At 38.4% G+C, this 15,551-nt stretch overlaps 1 protein-coding gene and 1 pseudogene across 4 annotated transcripts in view; one reads left to right on the top strand and one right to left on the bottom strand.

Annotated features, from left to right (window-relative positions):
- The window catches only part of KIAA1328 (KIAA1328 ortholog), a 407,099-nt gene that overhangs the window by 192,525 nt on the left and 199,023 nt on the right, over window positions 1–15,551 (bottom strand). The window lies entirely within an intron of this gene.
- Window positions 7,773–15,551, top strand: part of LOC136166300 (large ribosomal subunit protein uL4 pseudogene) — a 43,364-nt pseudogene continuing 35,585 nt past the window's right edge.

A 15,551-nucleotide genomic window follows, 5' to 3' on the forward strand; every position in this document is an offset into this window, starting at 1 on the left:
TATTAGCAGAGACTGGTCTACTGGGAATAATCTTCATGTTTCTATATCTCAACAAGAACTGATCAAGTCAAATTGCATGGAATGTCTATGCCTGGCATTATCAGTTCAACATGGTCCATGTGTCCAAATGAACTGTATGGAATGGGCATCCACCCCTCAATCGCACCGAGGAAGACTGGCACAACCTTAGTAGCACAGACAGCATCCAGGTCAATCAAGCATATTAGCTAAGTTCCAACCAGACTTTATTTTTCTGGGCTCCAAAATCACTGCAGATGGTGACTGCAGCCATGAAATTAAAAGACGCTTACTCCTTGGAAGGAAAGTTATGACCAACCTAGACAGCATATTAAAAAGCAGAGACAGTACTTTACCAACAAAGGTCCGTCTAGTCAAGGCTATGGTTTCTCCCTGAGAGTTGGACTATAAAGAAAGCTGAGTGCCAAAGAATTGATGCTTTTGAACTGTGGTGTTAGAGAAGACTCTTGAGAGTCCCCTGGACTGCAAGGAGATCCAACCAGTCCATCCTAAAGGAGATCAGTCCTGGGTGTTCATTGGAAGGACTGATGCTGAAGCTGAAACTCCAATACTTTGGTCACCTCATGTGAAGAGTTGACTCATTGGAAAACACCCTGATGCTGGGAGGGGACAGGAGGAGGGGACAGGAGGAGAAGAGGACGACAGAGGATGAGATGGCTGGAGGGTGTCACCGACTCGATGGACATAAGTTTGAGTGAACTCTGGGAGTTGGTGATGGACAGGGAGGCCTGGCATGCTGCAATTCACGGGGTCACAAAGAGTCGGACATGACTGAGCGACTGAACTGAACTGAACTGAACCATCTAGTGATTTAAATGACATCACAGTCCATGCATTTTGACTAATCTCTGAGCAAAAACTTTCTCTTAGAGAGAAGGACAAGGCAATCTGCTTCTTGAGAAAAACCACTGAACCTGTAAGTCTTGCTGCACTAATAAAATATTAATCATAGTTAGAGTTCCTCTCCCACTTAATACTTCTCAGGTTGGTGCAATGTAAAGTCCAGTGTAAAGTATGGTTACTAGTCCATAAGATATTTAATGTATTTCTTAGAAAAATAAATGAACAACTGTACATGTTTGTTAACTTGGTTATGAAAGACCGGAAAGTAGCCGACTTCAGCCCACCAGAAAGGCAATTTCCTTAGTTGTCACAAACAATATTACCTTTTTATGTTCTCCAGAAACCACTCTGATCAAGTGTGGCTTCTGTCACAGGGTAGCTTTCTAAGCAAAATTGTTAGGCAGCATCAAACACATCTGTAATCAAGTGCTTAGCAAACAGACTGAGAAATTTTTTTGGAGGGGGGGCAGGGTGCTACTAAGAAAATAGAAACATTCATTAACATAAGACCTTCCTAATATTCATAAAGCCAAACCTCTCTCTATACACAGAATCTCTCTTCTCTGAAGGCATACTCAGAGGGAAAGGCAAGGGGAGAAAGTTGAAGTGTTATGGAGAAGTAGGGGGCACAGAGAGGAGCAGGGAAGAGAAGAGAGGAAAGAAAGAGCAACATTTAAAACCAGAAAAACTATAGTAAAAAAAAAAATCATTTTACAGTTCAAATGGGTTTTAAAAAATTACTTTAAGCTTGAAGGACTCATCTTTGTGCAAAAATTTGCATATTTGATTATCTCACTCTAAAATTAAAATTAGTTTAAATCTATCTACACAGAAAAATCATAAAAAAGTACACAACAATGGCTAAAAATGATGACAAAGAAAGAGGCTTGTCAGTCTCCATCTTACAGACTTTCTTGTTTTCTAGTACTTGTGTGATTAGGCACACTCATCATTTCTTCAAACAGAAAATATTTCTAACCTATCTATACCAAGAGGATAATTTAGGAAGATGTATTTATAAAACTCAGCAGTGGCCACAGGACTAGACAAGGTTAGTCTTCATTCCAGTCCCAAAGAAGGGCAATGTCAAAGAATGTTCAAACTACCGCACAACTGCACTCACTTCACATGCTAGCAAGGCAATGCTCAAATTCCTTCAAGCTAGGCTTCAATAGTATGTGAACTGAGAATATCCAGATGTACAAGCTGGATTTAGAAAAGGCAGAGGAACCAGAGATCAAATTGTCAACATCTGTTGATCATAGAAAAAGCAAGAGAATTCCAGAAAAACATCTACTTCTGCTTCACTGACTATGCCAAAGCCTTTGACTGTGTGGATCACAACAAACTGTGGAAAATTCTTAAAGAGATGGGAATGCCAGGCCACCTTACCTGTCTTCTGAGAAACCTGTATACAGGTCAAGGAGCAACAGCTACAATTGGACATAGAACAACGAACTGGTTCCAAATTGGGAAAAGATTACGTCAAGGCTATATACTGTCACCCTGCTTATTTGGCTTACATGCAAAGTACATCATGTGAAATGTTGGGCTGGATGAAGCTCAAGCTGGAATCAAGATTGCTGGGGAAAATATCAACAACCTCAGATACGCAGATGACACCATCCTAATGACAGAAAGCGAAGAGGAATGAAAGGGCCTCTTGATGAAGGTCAAAGAGGAGAGTGAAAAAGCTGGCTTAAAACTCAACATTCAAAAACCTAAAATCATGGCATCCAGTCCCATCACTTCATGGCAAAAAGATGGGGAAACAATGGAAACAGTGACAGACTAATTTCTTGAGTTCCAAAATCACTGGGGACAGTGAATGCAGCCATGAAATTAAAAGATGTTTGCTCCTTGGAAGAAAAGCTATGACCAACCTAGACAGCATATTAAAAAGCAGAAACATTACAAAGGTTCATACAGTTAAAGCTATGTTTTTTCCAGTAGTCACACATGGTTGTAAGAATTGAACCATAAAGAAGGCTGAGAGCCAAAGAATTGATGCTTTTGAACTGTGGTGATGGAGGACTCTTAAGAGTCCTTTGGACTGCAAGGAGATCAAACCAGTCAATCCTAAAGGAAATCAACCCTGAATATTCACTGGAAGGACTGGTGTTGAAGCTGAAGCTCCAATATTTTGATGGGAAGGTCCAACTCATTGGAAAAGAACTTGATGCTTGGAAAGACTGAAGACAGGAGGAGAAGGGATGACAGAGGATGAGATGGTTGGATGGCATCACGGACTCACTGGATATGAGTTTGAGCAAACTCTGGGAGATGGTGAAGGACAGGGAAACCTGGCATGCTGCAGTCCACAGGGTTCCAAAGAGTCAGACATGACTGAGCAACTGAACAAAAACAAATTTATAAAACACTGCATGATCTAGGACTCACTAGAAGTTTGATCAACAGAAGACATTTATTTCTATTACACGAGCACTGAAATCCTCAAACCTTACAGTTCATAAGAAGAACCTGGTTGCTGTTGCTTTTCAGTCACTAGGTTGAGTCCAGTTCTTTGGGACCCCATGGACTCCAGCACAAAAGGCTCCTCGGTCCTCTACTGGCTCCAAGAGTTTGCTCAAATTCTATCCATTGAGTCGGTAATACTATCTAACCATCTCATCTTCTGCTGACCCCTTCCCCTTTTGCCTTCAATCTTTCCCAGCATGAGGGTCTTTCCCAATGCATCAGCCTTTCGCATTAGGTGGCAAAGTATCAGAACTTCAGCGTCAGCATCAGTCCTTCCAATGAATATTCAGAGTTGATTTTCTTACAACTGACTGGTTTGATCTTGCAGTCCAAGGAACTCTCAAGAGTCTTCTTCACCACCACAAAAATCACCTGGAGGGCTTATTAAAATGTATATTTTTGGGACTTCCCTAATGGTCCAGTAGCTAAGACTCTGAGCTCCCAATGCAGGACATCTGGGTTCTATCTCTGGTCAGGGAACTAGATCCCATGTGGCACAAGAAAGAGTTCATGTGCTGCAACTAAAGATCCTGCATGCCACAATGAAGGTGAAAGGTCCCGTGTGCTGCAACTAAGACCCAGCACAATCAAATAAATAATATTAAAAAAAAATTCAGATCCCTGGGCCCCACTGCCAGAGTTTCCAATTCAGTAGGTGTGAGTTGGGTCCTAAGGATGTGCATTTTTACAAAATATCCCCAGTGATGTTTGTCAGGAAGCATTTAACAAAAGGCTTCCTGTGTGCTGTTTTAGATGTGTCAGGAACCCTCTGGCCCTTATTCATTCCTGAATATTCAGGAATTAAGAGGAGAGGCACGTCTTTCCGGGGCTGAGGAATCCAGGCATTTCTCAATTACGGTGATAAGTACCCTCTTCCCTTTTTATGAGCCATACGGTAAAAGGTGATTGTTTGCAACTCTCTCTCTTTGATAGGGATCGTCTTATGTTTTGTAAGTCTGAAATTTTAATCTTTGTCTTTGCTGAGAATAACCACCTTGTAAGACAGTATATATGCCCACGCCATGCTGATTAAAACACCTTTGCTCCATCAGAGTTTTGGTCCCCGTGTCTTTCCTTCTTTCTTTCTTTCTATTCCTTCTCTCTTTCTCTCTCTATTTCTGGCTAATTCCTTGGAGCACAGAGGCCCGCTGAGCTCACTTTCTTGCCCGGACTTCTAAGACCCTCTCGACTCGTGTGCTGCAACTAAGACCCAGCACAATCAAATAAATAATAAAATATTAAAAAAAAAAAAAAATCAGATCCCTGTGTCCCACTGCCAGAGTTTCCAATTCAGTAGGTGTGAGTTGGGTCCTAAGGATGTGCATTTTTATAAAATATCCCCAGTGATGTTGATGCTGCTGGTCTAGAAGACACATTTTGAAAACCAATGTGCTAGCAAGTGTCTCCTGATTTCATGAATTCCACTGGCTGTGGGGAGTGAGGTGTCAACTACAAATTGGCACTTGTCATTTACCTCTACAAGGATTAAATCACAAGCTGCTATAACTTCTGGCCTTCAATACTCCCTGAAAGCAGTTCAGGGTGGAGGGTAGTAATGAGTCGCTCTGTGCTTGGGGAAAAACTGGCAGGAAACATCTTCAGATAGTTATATATTTTCAGGAGAGAGTTAATAAGCCCAATTCTTGTAGCTCCCCGTATCTAGAAAAACACTAAAAACACTTCATGGTGATGCCTGTTCCTTGTGACTGGCAAAAGCTTCATGAGATTACCAGAAATCTTTTGGAAAAGTATGTGCTTGACTGCATGTACTCCCCCTTCATCAAAATCTCATATATACTGACCTTCTGCTCTGCTTCTTCAGGGCAGTTTCTCAGAGTTATCTGAGGTGCCGTCGTCTCCCGGGCTGCGGTCCTCATTTTGCCCCGAATAAAACTTAACTCGCAGCTCTCACATTGTGCCCTTTTTAAAGCCGACAGTGTTCAGATGTTTTCCTTTCCTTACTTCACTCAGTGGGCCACATAGATTTTCCTTTCCTGCTCTGGCTTCTTTCTCCATGACCGGTTAAGCATCAACCATTGATCTTCTTTTTATGAATATTGGAATAATTCACTTCCATTACAGTAGGTACCTTCTGTTCATAAATTATCTTTTCCTTAAAGCCTCCCTCTGGTCTACTTATATAACTAATAGAGGAAAATATACTTGGAGTTCTTTTCACTTCTGTTGCAGTCCCCTTTATTCTTATTTTGTAGCAACTACTTTTCAGCATTTTTAGCCCAGCACAGTATCAGATGTACCTGCTTCAGCTCTTTTGTTCAACAATGTTGATTAAATTTTCCACTTTCATACTCTTCTGAATTTGCTTTTAAGATCAGATCTATTTATTACAAGAGACACAAACCTTTGGGATACAGAGGATTACTTTCCTATCCATAACTACATTTCATTTCTTTGTCCTTTCAGGGATTAACAGATTTTCACAAAGCATTGCATCATGAAGGCACATGAAATATATGATAAGAGAATCTTTTAGTGGGTGAAGTCAAAGTTTATTTTTGTTGAGTTAAATATAATTCCTATAAAGATATGTTAATAAAGCTAAAAGACATGCCCAAAGTAACTGCATCTAGAGTCAAAACCATGAAATTTGGTTTCTAGCCTGAAAGTCAAGACTTTAGGAAATATTTATATTTCTGTAGTTCTTATTTAAATCTCTATACCCTTTTATTATTATGGACCCTCAAAATAAGTATTCTTCACAGGTTCCTATTATACATCCATTCGGGCTCTCTTTAATTACAAGTTACAATAAATCTGACAAAAATGTAGCTTCTCTTCCCTTAAATTTTCTCCTTTAAGTATATTTTTGGTCCATGAGGTTAAATTTTTACCTTCTTTAAAAGAGCAAAAATGATTCAATACTGTATCTCCTACAAGTTTTTGTTAACTGTGCACTTATATTATTACACTCACAATATATTTTCTCCCTCCATAAAGCCTCTTTGTTTTCTTAAGAATGCCATTAAATTTGCATGCTAAATCTAAAAACCACAGTTAAAAGATAGTTTCCATAAAAATTCCATTATGGGGTATTACAGAAGGGGATACACTTACCTGTCCACTAAAAAGTAGAGAAAATATATAAAACAACTGTTTTCAGACACTGGACAACAGGTAGTAAAGTATATGATCTCTGAAAAAGGAAATAAATGAGCTAAGCCATACAATGTCCCTGGATTTCTGTTTGGACAAACATTCTAGACTATGTGGCAGGGAGGGGAGTCTGAAGCAGAACACAAAAGTCTTGGTGAATTATGAAAACAGAGGTCAGAGTTCAGGGAGGCTGAGGTTGCCAGAAGTTACAAAACAAAGTACGGGAGGAGAGAGAGCTGCTCAGGAAAACGGTAGAGTAATCTGCACATTTGAGTTTTTGCTGAATGCCAAGACGGCACATGGGCAGAGTGAAACTGCAATAGCCTGGGATAAGAACAACAAGGGAGCTGTAAGCAAAACAATATCCAGAAGTCACACAGAACAGGGAGATGTACAAGTTTTGACTAGTCAGAGTTGATCCCAGGACACTCACTCAGTCCTACTGAGAACACAGAAAGAGCTCACAGAAAGAGCTAAATCAGGTGCTAGAGAAAAAAGACCAGACTACAGACTAGTCCTAATAAAACTCAAACATAAGCTTCTAAAAAGTCAAGACCTACCAATAACTTAAACATCTGCTAGGACATTTTATAAAGGAAGACAACAAAATACTCATGAATGTAACATATATACCAATGAACAACCAATAAAAGATTATAAGATATATGATGAAATTTGATTAGTCAATTAACAGAAAAAGAATGCAAACAAAAAATGATGAAATTAGCACACGACAATTTTTAATAATCTATTATAAATAAGCACAACATTGTTTCGGTTTTAAAGAAAAACATTAACATAATGACAAAAGAAAGATACAAGTAATAACCAAATGACAGTCAATGGATCAAAAATTACAAACCTAAATTGATAACTTCCAAGCAGAGAAACACAAAGAGCACCAAGGAGCAGCATTATCAACTTGCTAAAAACTAGCGATAGCAAGCTTTTGAGCAGGAACAGTAAAAACACACATGACATACAAAGAAAGAGAATAAAGGAATCTTATTTTAAAATCTCATTTAAAAAAAAGCCAACCAGAAGAAATTATGGAATATTTTTAAAGTGGTGAAGAGAAAACAAAAACACCTGGGTAAGCCAGAACTGTATAAAAATTTCCTTTAAAAATTCAAAGTGAAATAGATATTTTCAGATAGATAAAAGATTACCAGTAATCTATATGGCCATAAACAAACAAACAAACAAACATATATCTTCAGGTGTAAACAATACTAGACAGAAACTTGGAAACAAACTTCCAGAAATAAAAATATAAGCTTTTTTTTTTCATATTTAAAATGCATCTAAAACAAAGAGCCCAAGCATTCCCCGTGGAGGCCTTCTCCTCTCCCTGCCATGGCATATGTTCATCTCTTGATAACCAGAGTTCTCTGAAAAGGAAGTCATCTGGCAAAAATGTCACTTTACCTGCTGTGTTCAAGGCTCTCATTAGACTAGATATTGTGACTTTTGTTCACACCAACTTGCACAAAACAACAGACAACCCTACACTGTCAATGAATCAGCAGGTCATCAAACCACTGGTGAGTCTTTGGGTGCTGGCTGGGGTGTGGCTCCAATTCCCAGAGGTCGAGGCAGTGGGACTCACTGTTCTGGCTGGGGTGCTTTTGGAAATATGTGTCATGGGGCCACATATTTGCGCCAACCAGAACCTGACAACATCAGCATCACATAGCAAACACAACACAGAAGTGATATGCCATCTGCTCTGCCCTGGCTGCCTCGGCCTTACCATTTTGCTGGTTATGTCTAAAAGTTATCAAATTGAGGACGTTCCTGAAGTTCCTTTGGTGGCTGAAGATAACGCTTAAGGCTACAAGAAGACCAAGGAGACTGTTTTGCTTCTTTAGAAATTTAAGGCCTGGAATGGTATCATAACGTTCTATGCTTCACAGTTAATGAGAGCTGGCAAAGCCAAATGAGAGTCTGTCATCATCTCTAGTATAGCAGACCCCACGTCATCTATAATGAGGATAAGGGTATCATCGAGGCTGTCAGAAACATGCCTGGAATCACTCTGTTTAATGTAAGCAAACTGAACATTTTGAAACTTACTCCTCATGAGTATGTGGGATGTTTCTACATTTGAACTGAAAATATTTTTCACAAGTTAGATGATGTGTATGGCACTTGGTGTGAAGCTGCCTCTCTCAAGAGTAACCACAATCTTTCCATGTGCAAGGTGCTCAATACAGACCTTAGCAGAATCCTGAAAAGCCCAGAGATCCAAAGAGCACACAACACACAAGAAGATTCATCCCAGAGTCCTGAAGAAGAATCCCCTGAAAAACTTGAGAATCATGCTGAAGCTAAACCTATATGCAAAGACCACATGCTGGATGGAACACCATTCTTCCCCAGGACAAGAATCACAAACTCTGGATGGATAAGGCAGCAGCAGTGTGAGTAGCCAAATCAGATGAGAAGAGGGTTCCAGGGAAGAAACCTGTGGTGGAGAACGAAGGAAAGAAGGCTGTTGGTACTAGGAAGCAGGAGAGGCCTTTTGTGGGCGAAAATGGCAAGTGACCAAAAAACCACCAGCTGAGTAGAAGCCCACAGAAAAGAAACCGACCACAGAAAAAAGCAGTCTGCTGAATGAACTTATATTTGTGCATTCCAAAATTCCATCATTTTACACAGCTAACCTGATCAAACAGGCAAAAAAGAAAAAAAAAAAAAAAAAAAAAAAGAGCCCCAAGTGGAGATAATGCTAAAACTATTTAATCAAAAGAAGGTAGGAAAAACTGAAGAAAAAATGGTGAAAAATAGAGAGCAAGTTACAAGATGTTAGATTTAAGCACAGTCACTAATAGTCCTATGAAAAGTCAGAGACTGTAAGATAGGATAAGTCCAACTATATGCTATGTATGAGAATCTTACTTCAAAGACAAATATAGGAAAAAGCAGAAGGATGGATATACTATACAAATACTAATTACAAGAAAGATGGAGTGGCTACATTAATATCACAGAAAGTATTTCAGAACAAGTAATATTATCAGGGATAAAGAAAATGTTTCAAAATGGAACAGCTTAAGGCACCAAGAACACATTACAAACCTAAACGTAAAGGCATCTGATAACAGAAACTCAAAACATGTGAAGGAGAGATGGGTAAAAATAAAAAGAGAAATGAACAAATCCACAATCACACCTGGGGCTTTCAAAGCTCTCAGTCAACAATGGAAAAAGTTCACTAAATATCAGTGAGTATATAGACGATCTAAATAAATACTAGTAAAAACATTAACCCAATTGCTACATTTTGAATATTCCACTCAATAATTGAAGATTAGGTTATTTTTCAGTTCAGTTCAGTTCAGTCACTCAGTCCTGTCCGACTCTTTGCAACCCCGTGAATCGTAGCACGCCAGGCCTCCTCCCTGTCCATCACCAACTCCTGGAGTTCACCCAAATTCATGTCCATCAAGTCGGTGATACCATCCAGCCATCTCATCCTCTGTCATCCCCTTCTCCTCCTGCCCCCAATCCATCCCAGCATCAGGGTCTTTTCGAATGAGTCAACTCTTCGCATGAGGTGGCCAAAGTATTGGAGTTAAAGCTTCAGCATCAGTCCTTCCAATGAACACCCAGGACTGATCTCCTTTAGGATGTACTGGTTGGATCTCCTTGCAGTCCAAGGGACTCTCAAGAGTCTTCGCCAACACCATAGTTCAAAAGCATCAATTTTTTGGTGCTCGGCTTTTATTTTTACATGCAGATAAATATTTAGCAAGAGAGTCCATATCACAGATGTTCTAAAACAAGTCTCAATAATTTCGACACTGAAATTGTGGAGAGTCCATTTTCCTCAGAAAGTTATCTGAGAAATCTGAAAATATCAGAAATTAAGAAAAATTTATAAATGATTATAAAGAGTTCAAAGAGAATTAGAAAATATTTCAGAAAAGAAAAACTTTACAACATAAAAAGTGTGGGATATAGGTAAAGGCATTCTCAGAGGGAAACATAACTTTAAATGTTTATATTTGAAAAGAATAAAGTTCCAAACCAACAATTTCACAATTTGTATGGAAATACAAAAAACCTCGAATAGCCAAAGTAATCTTGAGAAAGAAGAATGGAACTGGAGGAATCAACCTGCCTGAGTTCAGACTCTACTACAAAGCCAGTCATCAAGACAGTATGGTACTGGCACAAAGACAGAAATATAGATCAATGGAACAGAATAGAAAGCCCAGAGATAAATCCATGAACCTATGGACACCTTATCTTTGACAAAGGAGGCAAGGATATACAATGGAAAAAAGACAATCTCTTTAACAAGTGGTGCTGGGAAAACTGGTCAACCACTTGTAAAAGAATGAAACTAGAACACTTTCTAACACCATACACAAAAATAAACTCAAAATGGATTAAAGATCTAAATGTAAGACCAGAAACTATAAAACTCCTAGAGGAGAACATAGGCAAAACACTCTCTGACATAAATCAAGATCTTCTATGACCCACCTCCCAGAATATTGGAAATAAAAGCAAAAATAAACAAATGGGACCTAATGAAACTTAAAAGCTTTTGCACAACAAAGGAAACTATAAGTAAGGTGAAAAGACAGTCCTCAGATTGGGAGAAAATAATAGCAAATGAGGAAACAGACAAAGGATTAATCTCAAAAATATACAAGCAACTCCTGAAGCTCAATTCCAGAAAAATAAATGACCCAATCAAAAAATGGGCCAAAGAACTAAACAGACATTTCTCCAAAGAAGACATACAGATGGCTAACAAACACATGAAAAGATGCTCCACATCGCTCATTATCAGAGAAATGCAAATCAAAACCACAATGAGGTACCATTACACGCCAGTCAGGATGGCTGCTATCCAAAAGTCTACAAGCAATAAATGCTGGAGAGGGTGTGGAGAAAAGGGAACCCTCTTACACTGTTGGTGGGAATGCAAACTAGTACAGCCACTATGGAAAACAGTGTGGAGATTTCTTAAAAAACTGGAAATAGAACTACCATATGACCCAGCAATACCACTTCTGGGCATACACACTGAGGAATCCAGATCTGAAAGAGACACGTGCACCCCAATGTTCATCGCAGCACTGTTTATAATAGCCAGGACATGGAAGCAACCTAGATGCCCATCAGCAGATGAATGGATAAGGAAGCTGTGGTACATATACACCATGGAATATTACTCAGCCATTAAAAAGAATTCATTTGAATCAGTTCTAATGAGATGGATGAAACTGGAGCCCACTATACAGAGTGAGGTGAGCCAGAGGGATAAAGAACATTACAGTATACTAACACATATATACGGAATTTAGAAAGATGGTAACGATGGCCCTATATGCAGGGCAGAAGAAGAGACGCAGAAGTACGGAACAGACTTTTGAACTCTGTGGGAGAAGGGGAGGGTGGGATGTTTCGAGAGAACAGCATGTGTATTATCTGTGGTGAAACAGACCACCAGCCCAGGTGGGAGGCATGAGTCAAGTGCTCGGGCCTGTTGGGCTGGGAAGATCCAGAGGAATCGGGTGGAGAGGGAGGTGGGATGGGGAACGGGATGGGGAATACATGTAACTCTATGGCTGATTCACATCAATGTATGACAAAACCCACTGAAAAATAAAAAAAAAAGAAAAAGAAAAATAAATAAATAAATAAATAAATAAATAAATCTCATATAAAAAAAAAAAAAAATAAATGCCAATCTTGGAAGTCAGAAAAAGAAACACAAACTAAAGCTGAACTAAGTAGAAGGAAAAACAAACATAAGAAATAAATGATATAGAGAACAAGTAATAAAGAAAATCTAGTAAAAGCTCTTCTGTTAAAAAAAATCAGTAAGATTGATTAAGAAAAAAGATACAAATCATCAAAATAAAAAATGAAAAACAAGCACACAGATGTATATGCCACAGACACTATCAAACTATAAAGAAATGAACAACTTCACGCTACTTATATGACAACTTATGACATGTAGAAATTCCTTAAAAGACAGAAATTACCAAAACTGATGGAAAAAGAGAACATCTTAATAGTTCCACGTAAAGAAACTGTACCACGTCAATTAAAGAAATTTCTACCACAAAGGTAGAAAATAGATAAAGAAACAATTTCCAACTCATTTAACGAAGTCAGAATTACCTTAATACCAAGTCAGATAAAACTATTACTAGAAAAACACAACTACAGATAACCTCACAAACAGATAATGTTAAACTCTAGGGGAGAACAAGACAATCAGAGACAACCAAATGGTCACCTCTCTTTGACACCCACTGCCAAAATCTCCACACACAATCACTGTCAGCTAGCTGTAGACCGGTAAAGCCCAGAGGTTCCCAGGTATTCATAGTCAAACACAGAAAAAATCTTTCATCAGAAATGTGACATCTAAAGGGTCTGAGGTAGAACTAAGAGAGGTAAATACCAGAATTAAGTGAACTCTTTGCTACCTTATGCTTTACCGCAACAAAGATTTTAAGTAGTCTCCCACTGGTATAAAAAAGTATGATAACCATTTGCCTTTAAGTTACAGGAGGAAGAGAGTGTGACTTTATCAAATGTTAGCAGAGGTATTCAAAGGACACAGAGTTCACTTGTTTACTAAGAGAGTCATACAGCAACATGATCAAATTATGTGCCTGATGGGCTATGGAAATGTTATCCTAAGCCAGTAGAATATGTAGGATGGCTTAGGTTTTCATAACTATTTTTTCATCTTAACTATCATCTCAAAAAAAAAAACTATCACCTCCCAAAACAAAAATTTAATTTAATGAGAACAAAACCACACCAGGATACTCTCTATTTCTTACATTCAGATTAAAAATACAAAGTGACAGAAGTAAAGGAGTAAGCTTGGAACTCTGACAAGTCTCCAGACTCCTTAAACTGCCACGTGATGATAGTACTACGAACCAAGTGAAAGCGTAAAGTGTCTCTTAAGAGATTTCCTCTGGAAAATACATGCAATTTAACATCCAAAGGTCTTTAATTTTCCATGGCATTATTAAATAGCAGCCTTCTCCCAGGCACTTTGCTCTCTAAACAGGACACAGCAGCAGAAACTACGCGCCAACCTCTGGACAGTGGTGTCCTAAGACTGCAGTACCAGCCTGAGACTTTAGCCACCTTTCATTTTAAAGCCATCATTCTAAAATTTCAACAGCAAGTATAGTGGGTGATTAAAGATCACCCTTTATGGCTCACTCCTAGTAAATTCTCATCATTATATGCATTTTGAAAAATTGAAATCTATTGTTGCTGCTTCAGTTGCTAAGTTGTGTCTGACTCTTTGCAACCCCATGGACTGCAGCACACCAGGCTACCCTGTCCTTTACTATCTCCCAGAGTTTGCTCAAATTCATGTCCATTGAGTCACTGATGTGATCTAACCATCTCATTCTCTGCTGCCCCCTTCTCTCGCCTTCGATCTTTCTCAGCATCAGGGTCTTTTCCAATGAGCCGGCTCTTCGCATTATGTGGCCAAAGTATTGGAGTTTCAGCTTTAGCATCAGTCCTTCCATTGAACATTCAAGGTTGTTTTCCTTTAGGATTGACTGGTTTGATCTCCCTGTAGTCCAAGGTACTCTCAAGAGTCTATACTCCAATAAGAAATTCAACCAGAAATTCTATACCATTAGAAGAGAAATGGTGCTGAGTGTCAACAGCAGTTCTGACATCAATTTCATTGAGGCACACACCTGAGTGAGTCCCTATTAGGTCAAGGGCCAACTAAATTCTTCAATTAAAAACAAAAAAAGCATTTAAGGAACATTTATGCTTTAACTGCTGTAAGGTAACTTTCAGGAAACTATCTTAACACCAAAACAAACACAAAGAAATCCTACCAAATAGGATTTTTTAGAAGCTATGAAATGACATCTCTAGAGTCAGAAGTTGGTAGTTGTACTAAGGACATTTTTCCTCCTTAAAAAGAAAAGTTTCTTATACAATAGGTTCCATTACAGGAATGTATTGATTGAAACTAGTTTCACTGCCACTAATGTTCTGCTTAATTTTAAAGATAACATAATATTGAACAGAATAATGTGTTCTATTAATAACATTTTATTGAAACAGTAAACTGATTTATTGCAATTGTTTGGCCAAATAAGCACCCAGATCATTTGCCATAAATCTTCCTGCGTCTAAACAGAAGGCCAAGATGCAACTTGATAAAAATAAAAAGTTATCATAAAACATAATGAAAAATCCAATTTGAAAATTTAACAGTGCACTACCCTGCTTCATGCTTTGTTTAGGGTCTGAAGCTTGCAATGAAGATGAAAGAGCTGCTTTAGGTTACTTAAAATGGCTATTGTGAGTCCTCATTTGGGAAAAACTATAAAAATAATTAAACTCTATTAAAGGAAGTCTGGCCATTTAGCTTTGGAGGCAATTCACTCTCATCTTATTGCTCCTACACTTTAAAATAAAACAGCTTATTTTTTACTTAAAGATACTTTTTAATTTGAACTTTATTCTGTGGGGGTGAAAGAGGGCAGAACTTAACAGGCTTGTGTTCACAAACTAAAATACTTTGCCCTGGAGTTTGCAATGAGTGCAAACTGATTTATTGCAGTGCCCTTTCAGTTTGCAATGAGTCTACTCAAACCCATTCTGGAGGGTGTATGTACACACAGGAGCATGTACGTACACCAGCTATCCAGAAGGCAACATGTGAGGGGACATCAGGGCACGCCTCTAAGAACAGTGACCTCACACCACTTGGAAGGCAGCACTTGGGTTTCACAGTCAAGAGAGAAAGCTGTGTTCTACTATGTATTCTATATAAACTTAATCCTTTATCTGTAGTTGATTTCTCTCATGTAAAAAGTTATTAAAGATCTCCTCCATATTTTTTGCCATTTAAAAAAACTCTTTGTTTTCTAAATTTGTGAATGGCATTCTGGGTATTAGGAAGCTTAACTTGTCCTGTAACCTTTGAAGTTAATTTTGAAAAAGAGAAGTTATTTTAACTATTTTCAAGAGACAGCAATATTTGCAACACAAATTTAAAAGTAGGATTATAGAAACTGCAATATACTGACTTCAGTATAGATTTA

Source organism: Muntiacus reevesi, chromosome 4, assembly GCF_963930625.1.
Source record: "Muntiacus reevesi chromosome 4, mMunRee1.1, whole genome shotgun sequence".
In the NCBI taxonomy this organism is placed as follows: domain Eukaryota; kingdom Metazoa; phylum Chordata; class Mammalia; order Artiodactyla; family Cervidae; genus Muntiacus; species Muntiacus reevesi.